The sequence below is a fragment of the Mandrillus leucophaeus genome, unplaced genomic scaffold (assembly GCF_000951045.1).
Source record: "Mandrillus leucophaeus isolate KB7577 unplaced genomic scaffold, Mleu.le_1.0 Scaffold1779, whole genome shotgun sequence".
NCBI lineage: Eukaryota > Metazoa > Chordata > Mammalia > Primates > Cercopithecidae > Mandrillus > Mandrillus leucophaeus.
The window spans coordinates 154745-165268 of NW_012101786.1; the positions used below are offsets into that span (position 1 = coordinate 154745).

General features: G+C 39.0%; 1 pseudogene; it reads right to left on the reverse strand.

The window, feature by feature from the left end:
* Nucleotides 1–7893: 7893 nt before the first annotated feature.
* On the reverse strand, nucleotides 7894–10299 carry LOC105537653 (annotated as a pseudogene).
* Nucleotides 10300–10524: the final 225 nt, after the last annotated feature.

A 10524-nucleotide genomic window follows, 5' to 3' on the forward strand; every position in this document is an offset into this window, starting at 1 on the left:
AATAAAAAAATAAAATTGATTTTTTTAGAACTCTAATAAAAAATTTACTTAATTAAGGCTGATATTTGGGCTATATGTATACAGATACTGTTTTAAAGCCCCTGCTCTCCCTCTGTAAAAGACATTTTAGTCAACAGAATTCTGTCTGATTCTCCACCTACTATTGTCTGTTCCTATTTCCTCTTGTATCTAAACTTTTTTACTTTTGGGGGGGCCAGAAATTACTTTGCATTATAACAAAATTTTAATCTTGATGTATATAATAGCTAGATAAGAGATAAATTTTTAAGTTGTTGATGGCAGTTGCTTACTATGAATAATTATTACTACAGAATAATATTCCTTTCTTTGTGTGTTTAAATAAAAAACAGTGTGCTCTTAGACACCTAAAATATATGGAATGGATGGCTAATTATGGAATGGGATGACCGGCTTGGGTTGACCACCAGTCTCAGGGGATGTCCTTGCAGTGAACTGCATACTGTTACACTGTCTGGTCCTATAGTGTTCCCTTCTTTGGGGGGATCCAGGTTTCAATCAAAAAATGGGATCCTTGATTTGGGGGCATCTGTTATCTCTTCTTGTTGTGCCCACCAATTAGGCCCTAAAAACTGCATGCCTTATTTCCCCTGTTTCTTAAAAGGCTCTACCCTAAAGCCAGTAGTCCACTTAATTTACAACTTTAAAGAACTCTCCATATGTAAGAGTGTCTTATTTTTCTGCCTATCTTAACTCAACTTTTACTTACACAATTTTTCTTCAGTGTGAGTTAAATATGAATTATCCATCTTGTTTCATCAAGAATTACTTCTTTAGAAATGCAAATTTTGAGTTGTCTCGCTGACTATTGTTTAGAGCAGGGAACAAGTAATCAAGAGACTAATGGTCTAAAATGGGGAAGAGAAACTTAAAGGCTGACAAATGAAAAATCTTCCATCTCTACATTTTCTATTTTGTGTATGTGATGTTTCACTACCAAATTATATAAAGGAACTCTTATTAGTTGGCCTAAAGATAAATAAGTGCTTAAATCAAATATGTTGCCAGAAAAATAGAAACTTTAATGTCTTTTAGTTCATGTGACTTTAATAATTTTTGGTAAATAAAAATTACTTTAATATTATTAATAAAAGAACAGTCTTCAAAATTTAGACATTAGGCCTGAATTAGGCAAGGCAGATACTGCCTTGCTAGATGCTTTAAGGTTATAAACTGCTGCTATGACATTTTATTATTGTTCAACTTGTCTGCTTTACAGTCATTAGATTTTAGGTAAGGCCTGGGGACATGTGGCATTAGCCATGCCACCTAGCTATGCTGGAAAGAATCAGACATTCATTTGCAGTTCTGTCTCATGTCCTAGGTTCTGCACCTGGTACATAATTAAAATTGCTTACACTAAAAATAAAAGTTGTATGTTTTTGACAATGACATAGAAATGCAGTTTTTATAAGATAATTTTCTGCAGTTTAGAGAGCTTAAAAATTGTTTTAAGTCAAAAAAAACTGAAGATTATGACGAGTTGATGGGTGCAGCACACCAACAAGGCACAAGTATACATATGTAACAAACCTGCACGTTATGCACATGTACCCTACAACTTACAGTATAATAATAATAAATTAATTAAAAAAAAAAACTGAAGATTTAAGCAAGCTATAGAAAATTTGTGAAATATTTACCTTATTTAAAAAATCCTGTGTGAGAGCAAGTTGGCTATAATTAAAAGGGTATTATTTAGTTTTTCCATCAATTGAACATTAAAATAAAAGCATACTGATTCAGAGCCAGAATCTAAGCCCAAGTGTTGAATAACAGGGTTTTCTTGGAACATCAATCTGTTCTTTAGCAGAAAATTATAAACGGTTATGAAGGGTTTATGAAAACCTTACCTATGGTCAAACAGTTAAGATTGGATAGATTTGTTTATATGGTTTTATTAAGAATTGCGTTTAACACTAATATAATTGTGCACTAATACAAAGGTGAAATTTAGCTCCTTTTGAACAAGATTCTCATGTAATATTGAGAGATAATAAATTCTGTTTGCTTTTTTAATAAACTACAAGGGAGAGAGAAGAGACAGATTAAGTTGGCCCCATGCTCTCTTTATTGGGTCTTGTTTGGAAAACTAAGTCTCCCCTCTACCAATAAACAAAGATTTTGCCTTTTTGAAATTTTTACATTATCATTTCGGTGAAATAAGTGACTTATGATGGTGGGATTCCATTTTGTGACATCAAGTGTTTTAAAACTTTGATATATGACAAGCTTTCCAAAATCAGATTTTTAATTGTCTTTTTTTGCTTTAATAATCTTTTAAGTATTAGGGTGTCTGAAGTCCAAGAGACATACTCAGTTTATTTAAAATTATATAGGAAGTACTCTCAAATGTAAAATCGTATTTAACTTTCTTTGGGTTATATTCATACAAATTTGTTAATTTCATATTTTCTAAAATTGTATAATATTCCTATTAGTCTGATATGTCTCAGTATATATTATCAGTAGTAATTATGATTGTTATGTTAAATTGTTGTGTGCCACAGAGATGACCAGATTTCCTTGTTGGTTGCATCTTTAACCATGGACAGATGACCTAAGATTTTATCATCCACAAATAATTACTATCTTATTTTGATCTTTTTCAAAAGGTAGTTTATAATCATCTATTAGACTGTGAAGAGTGGTCTTGAATACTCGTCTCAGATAACTTTGCAAATTGTGCCATTATAATAGCGAGAGAAGAAAATATTCTAAGATTCTCATGGAGAGCTGATGTGTTCATGAGGACTGCTGGCCCAGTATCAGGCAGAACAGGAGATAATTACAGGGACTGAACTAATAAATACCAAAATAATCTTTTCATGATTTTTGTTTAAAATGTTGCTAATTCTTTTATTGTTTGTAGTCCAGAAAAACCTATTTTTCTTTTAATCTATTTACAGTTTTTAGCTATTGGGTAAATTATACTCCTATGAGCAAAATTTGGAGCATATTTCTTTCTTTTTACCTGATTTCTCCAGAATTTAGAAACTATGAATATTCTTAACCATGGCAATATAGTTATTTGCATACGTACAATAAATATCTGGGGTTTTATGTAACAGGACACAATTGAAAACACTGATTATTTTACCAAGGCTTTGACTAGAATAGTATGCCCCCAAATATAAACAAAAGGAATCCAGGTTGACTTACAGAGCTGATAAAAGCTCCTTGGGAAAACTGGCCTCATACTTTTTCTACACAGTCCCTGTCCAGGCTTCCTGACTTAACTTTGGTAAGTAAAGAATGTCACTTTCTCACAGGTCCAGGGGCCCCAAATTATCTTGGAACCTGAAGAGGATAGAAATTCATTCAATTCATGCAAGTCTTTGCAGGCACAAATAAATCCATAGTTGAGATCATGGCTCTAAAAAGTCTAAGCTGAGGTTCCTTATGAAAAAACGTTCCAGCAAAGCCAATTTAAAAAGAGTCTATGTGGAGCTGGGCACAGTGGCTCACTCCTGTAATCCCAGCACTTTGGGAGGCTGAGGTGGGTGGATCACCTGAGTTCAGGAGTTCGAGACCAGCCTGGCCAACATGGTGAAACCCCCATCTACTAAAAATACAAAAAATTAGCCAAGTGTGGTGGCAGGCACCTGCAATCCCAGCTACTCAGGATGCTGACACAGAAGAACTGCATGAACCTAGGAGGCGGAGGTTGCAGTGAACGGAGATCGTGCCATTGCACTCCAGCCTGGGAGACAGAGCAAGACTCTATCTCAAAATAAATAAATAAATAAATAAATAAGAGCCTATGTGGCAAATAATTATTCTTGCTGTACTTTATGCATACAATCAGGCCAAGTATAATAAGACTAAAATTTATTTCACAAATAACTTTGTCCTACTATGATTTGTCTATAATAAAAATGAAGACTGGAGAGAGAAAAATTAATGTTACAAAAAAATAACTAGAGTACACCTGTTGATAGATCCAAGTCTTGTCCATTGTTTCTGAGTTTGTATTATTTTCTGCAATTTGGACAGAATCCTGAATTTTTTCTGGGCTACAAGTCCTCAAATTAATATTTTCAAAATTTTCTCCCCTTTTTCTGACTTGGACTAAATAAAATGGCTACTAACTTCTTCCTGAAGCCCTGCAAACTTGCTTGTGGTACAGGCAAAAAAAATGTGTCAGATTGCTACTTCCATCCTCCTCTATAACTAAATATCCTTTGAGTTTAACATCTGGATACACTGTACCCAATATTAACCTTTATTTTTTTTCTGTTTCCATGGAAATGCCTCTTATTAAAAATCCATTTGCTTTCATCACATGTAAAGGCCTAGCTCATCTCCAATGCCACCTCCTGAAATGGGAAACAGCTGTTTAACTGAACTGAACTATTCTCAGGACTAGGAAACTGATTCAAAGGATATGAGATGGTATATTTGATTTTGTTCTTTCTTGTTTATCCCAATTTGTCTTTCTAACAACCTCTGACCCAAATCTCTCTCACCTAGTGACCACATGGCTGATTGGTTCTCAGGGCTATTCACCTGGCTCCCTCAGGGCTTCAGATTAATTCTGCAAAGACTTCTTGAAGCTAGGATTTGTACTCCTTATATGAAGATTCATTATCCTATAGTCTGCTGTTCACGTAAATGCTTTACTAAAACTGTGGATGACAGTACTAACATCTTTGTCATGCAAGCCTTGGAACCCCAACCAGGCACCTATAAATACATGCAGGCAGCTGAAAAGGCAGTTTTACTCTACTTTGGGGCCAAATCCTATCCCACTACACCCTGTCAGCAGGAAGAAGTTAGAGCAGTTGTTTGACTTTTCCCATCTCTGTTGCTCACACCTTAAAAATAAGGTGTGTTGAAACCCCCAAAATGGGGACTGAAACTGTATTTGCAAACATTTTAAGAATTAGGAAAAGATCTGACTTCACCAACTTCATCTTGCCATTAATATTCAAGCTGCCCTTAGTCATTGCTGGCCATGAGTCAAACTAACTTTGGGAAGAATTTAGTTTATAATTTAACTAAGATAGCAAAGATAACAGCCCCTCCCCCAAAACAAACCCTCTCTTTGCTGGAGACAAGAGCACCTTTGTAAAAATAAAAAAATCAGTCATAAGATTAGAAAGTAAGGCTCAAGAGGTCAAACCAAATTACAATAGCTATAAAATAAAATACACAAATAAAGTTAACCAAGGAAGTGAAAGACCTCTAGAAGGCAAACTGCAAAAGACTGATGAAAAATATGAAGATGATACAAACAAATGGAAAGAAATCCCATGCTCATGAATCCGAAGGATTAATATTTTTCAAATGACATATCACTCAAAGAAATCACAGACTCAATGTGGTCTCTATTAAAATATTAATGACATTCTTCACAGAAAGAGAAAAACAAAACACTAAAATTCATATGGAACCACACAAGACCCCTCATAGTCAAAGCAATCCTAAGCCAAAAGAACAAACCTGGAGACATTACGGTACCAGACTTCAAAATAGACAACAAAGCTGTCGGAACCAAAACAGGGTAGCAGTGACATAAAAACAAACACATAGACCAAATCCAACAGAATAGAAAACTCAGAAATTAATCCACGCATTTATGGCCAACTGATTTTTGAAAAAGGTACCAAAAACACTAATCAGGGAAAGAACAGTCTCTTCAATAAATGGTGTAGGGAAAACTATATACATGAGCAAAATATTAAAACTAGATCCTCACCTCTTACCCTTTACAAAAGTCAACTCAAAATGGATCAAAGACTTAAGTGTAAGACCCAAAACTATAAAACTATTAGAAGGAAACATAGGGAAAATGATTCAGGACATTGGCCTGGGAAAAGATTTTATGAATAAGACCTCAAAAGCATAGGCAACAAAAGCAACAATAAATAAATAAAAGTATATCAAACTGAAAACCTCTGCACAGCAAAGGAAACAATTTAACAGAGTCAAAAGGCAACCTACAGAATGGAAGAATTTGGAAACTATTCATCCAACAAAAGATTAATATCCAGAATACATAAACATTTAAACATCTCAACAGCAAAAAACAACCCAATTTAAAAATGGGCAGATAATCTGAAAAGACATTTGTCAAAAGAAGACATGCAAATAGCTGACAAATATATATAAATTGCATTTGTAATCATCTGGGAAATGCCAATAAAAACTACAGTGAGGTAGCATCTCACCACAGTTAGGATGACTATTATCAAAAAGACAAAAAATAACAAATGCTGGCAAGCGGACAGCGAAAAGGGAACACTTTTACACTCTTGGTGAAAATTTAAACTAGTACAACCACTGTGGAGAACAATATGATGGCTCCTAAAACAAAAATGACAACTAGCACTACCATGTGATTTAGCAGTCCCACCACTGTGCATTTATCCAAAGCAGAGGAAATCAGTATATTGAAGAGACATCTGCACCTCCATGTTTATTGCTACAGTATTCACCATAGCCAAGATATGGAATCAACCTAGATGTCCAACAACAGATGAATGGAAAAAGGAAATGCTATATATATATGCACAATAGAATGCTATAATGCCATAAAAAGGAATTAAATCCCATCATTTGTGGCAACATGGATAGAACTGGAGGACATTATGTTAAGTGAAATAAGCCAGGAACGGATAGCTAAACACCATATGTTCTCGCTTATGTGTGGAAGCTAAAAAAAGTTGATCTTATAGAAGTAAAAAGTAGAACAGGATACTAGAGGCTGGGAAGGGGAGTGAGAAGGAGGTTATTGGGAGAGATTTGTTAAATAATACAAAATTACAGTCAGATAGGATAAATAAGTTCTAGTATTTTATAGCACTGTAGGATGACTATAGTTAATAACATATAGTTTCAGATAGTCGGGAGGATATGAAATGTTTCCATCACAAAGAAATGCTGAATGTGTGAGATGATGGATATCTTAATTACCCTGATCTGACCACTATACATTATATGTATTGAAACATTATTACATACCCCACAAATGTGTAGAATTATTATGTGACAATTTTTAAAATAAAATAAAATTAGAAAAAAGTAAAATGACAACTCTGAACTTTATTCTTTTAGCAATGGGAATTCAATGTAGGATTTTAAAATATATACAGTGGAAATGTAATTAAATTAACTTGGTATTAGTTTATAGCAAAGCTTCCCAAATCAACATACAGCAGCAAGTTATTTTGCCTGCAAGGGTTTCAATTGCTTTGAAATAGATATTTCCCCTCAGTCCCCAGAAAGAATAAAGCCTTCCAGATGAGAGGGCTTCAAATATGAGCAGAATTATTTGTTTATCCCAGTGTCTTTGCAAGTTTATTTTCTACATGGGGCATGAAGTAAAAATTATTGGGAAGCAGAGATTTGCATGATGATGGAAAAGGGAAAGCCTAAAGACAGGGAAAATAGCTAATAAATTAATATACAGTGTGTTCACTGGAGTTGTATGCATTCTCACAAGAGGCATTCTTTCCCTACCAGTTGAACATTCCTAGAAGGTCACATACCAGTTAAACTCCACTATTTTGCCTTTTAGTGACCATGCTTGAGTCCACTTGCCCAACTCCTGAGATCTTATTAGGAAGCTGCTGAAAACATTTCAGATGTTATTATCTATCAGGAGACTGCCTTTCCCTGGCACTGGCTGAGACAAATTGTTTTTATTTTATTTTATTTATTTTTGGCAGAGCTAGCTGAGGCTTTATTTGGAAAAAAACAAAAACAAAACTGTTTCATAGATGGAGGCATGGGCGGAGGGTACCCCAGGCAGTGAACTCCCCTGATGGGTAGGCTGAAGGCTAGGGCTGAGCCCAGTGAAGACCTTAGCCCTCAACCCACTCATGGTGGGAGTGACCACCAGTGTCTGCCTCAGGTGGGTCTCCTGTTCCCTCTGCTCCACTGAACAAGAGCCTCTGCCACAGGCCATGGGGCAGCCACAGGATGGGGTAGGCTGGGAGGGGCTGCCATGGCCATTCTCTTGGGCAGGAGATCAGATGACTCAGAGGCCAGCTTCCCATCGTGGGTTTCAATCTTCTTCATAACCACAGTCCTACAGGAGCTGGTACTCCTGAAGAAGTTGGAGCCCATGCCAGAGCCAAAGCTGGAGCCCAGGCCATAGGTAAGGCCAGGGCTTGTGAGGCCTCTGTAAGCCAAGTTCAGCCCACCTGAGCAGACACTGGTGATCTTCGTATGGATACTCATGTGCTGCATCCCAGACTTCAGCTGGTTCTCCTCTCCCTCCAGCAGCTACCTGTAGGTGGCAATTGCAATGTCCAGGGCCAGCTTGACATTCGTCATCTCCTGGTGCTCATGCAGCTGTTGCATCATGTTCTGCTTGGCTCACTGCAGGATGGCCTCCAGCTCCAACAGCTTGGTGGCCTTAACAGCCAGCCCCACATGCTGCATAGCATCCGCGATGACAGCTTCCAGGGAAGCCCCTTGGACTTTGAGGCCCTCAGTCTCAGCCTGGAGCCCACTGATGTTGATACAGGATTTTTCTCAGCCACTTTGCCAATCAGAGACTTCTGGATGGTGATGCCCCTGCTGGGGCATGGGCTCACCACAGGAGACAGACACCCTGTCTACTCAGCCAACCAGGCCATGCCTGGCTTGCATGCTGGCATGGATCCCATGGCCACTGAGACTGTGTACTCAGTCCCTGGCAGGAGGGGGTGTGTGAGCAAGAATGCAGGGTCTGGCCAGCTGCTCCAAGCACCAGCACAGGAGCAGGCTCCATGCAGGACTTGCAGCTGGACCAGGTGTGTCACAAACAACTCCTATGGTAGACTCTGGTGTCCAGATGAGGGGAATGCAATGGCACCCAAACCAGGGTGCCTGTGATCCCAAAACCCTAGATGGGGTATTACAGCATACTAATAGCTTCCTCCCATGGCTCTGGAACTGGCTTAAACCCATTGCTGTTTCCCATTGTGTGGGGTGGCTGCCCTCCACCAGCAGAGGGCAGAGGGCCACAGTGTTACAGCCTTCTTTCTATGCACATTCAGTGAGTCCCAAGTTCTTGTCCCACATCCAAGAAGAATGAGGTTATGCTGAAAACTGAAAAGTGAGGAGGGTGGAGAAGAGTTTTAGTAAGCGACAAAACAGCTCTTAGTGGAGAGGAGATGCAGGGTGGTCCCCCACCAGAAGTCAGGTGGTCTCTCTCCCAGTGTGGCTGGGTCCAGAGCTTTTATGAGCTCAGAATGGGGGAGTGCATGATGATTGGCTTGTGAGTGTGCAAAAAATGCTAAAACAAAAGTGTCACTTGAAGGTGGGTACAACAGTGTAAAAAACCAATTAGGGAAGAGTAGCTATATGTAAAATAGGTGAAGGGTAGGGATCAAACAGAAGAAAGCATGCCAAATGGGAAAAGGTTCTCAATCCGGTCTGTGGATTTACCAGGGACTTATAGTTAGGCTTTAAACTGCCTTCAGCTTGAAACTTGGGTTTCACCAGGAACCAGCCCCTGTCTTCCTAGGATTTGTCTGCCTCCTACCACTAACAATATTACAGTTCATCTCAGTGATGTCCATCTTTGTGTGACACAGCTCATCCCCATGCTTCCCAGCCAACATCTGCAGCTCCTCATACTTGATCTGGTACATGTGCTCAGCCTTGGCCAGGTTGTGGTTGACAATGTCCTCATACTGGGTCTTGACGTCAGTAATGATGCTGTCCATTTCCAGGGAGTGGCTGTTGTCCATAGACAGGACCACAGATATCCCTGAGATCTGGGAATGCAGCTCACAGATACCCTCTTTATACATCTGCTTAAGGAAGTTGATCTCATCAGTCATCCCTTCCAGGAGAGATTCTTGCTCTACCTTGTTTATGCAAGTTTCATCCACATCCTTCTTGATGAGGACAAATTCATTCTAAATTTCTCTATGTTTATTGTCACCCTCGTACTTATTATTCAAGGCCTTCAGCAACCCCTGCATGTTGCCAAGCTTTGTCTCCAGCTTCAGCTTCTCTTGGTCCAGAGTGTCCCACTGCCTCCAAAGGTTGTTGACATAGCTCTCAAGCATGTTGTCCATGTAGCTCTGGGCTGTCTTCTGCTGCTGCAGGAGGCTCAACTGGTCTTCAGCATCTTCTGCTGCTGCTCCAGCAGTATACCTTGTTGATGAAGGAGGCAAACTTGTTGAGGATGTTGATCAGCCCCTTCTCCTGGGTGTACGTGGCCTGGATGTTGCAGTCTACCTTTGGCTTAAGGGGACTCAGTAGGCTCTGGTTCACCACGATGGCTATGAGGCCCCCCAATATCACTGGCCCCACCATAGTCTCCACCCAGACCCATGCCAGTTCCCTACCCACCCTAGAAACTGCTGCTACTACCCATTTGGGAGAAGTTCAAGGAGTTGTTCCTAGTTCACACATGTAGGAGTAGCTGCTGAAAACCTGGAGGCCAGAGATGGACACCTTGTAGGACTTCTGGGTCACCCTGATGGACATGTTGAAGGCAAGAGTGGAGGCAGGCAGGCCAAACCAAGTGGAAATTTGAGG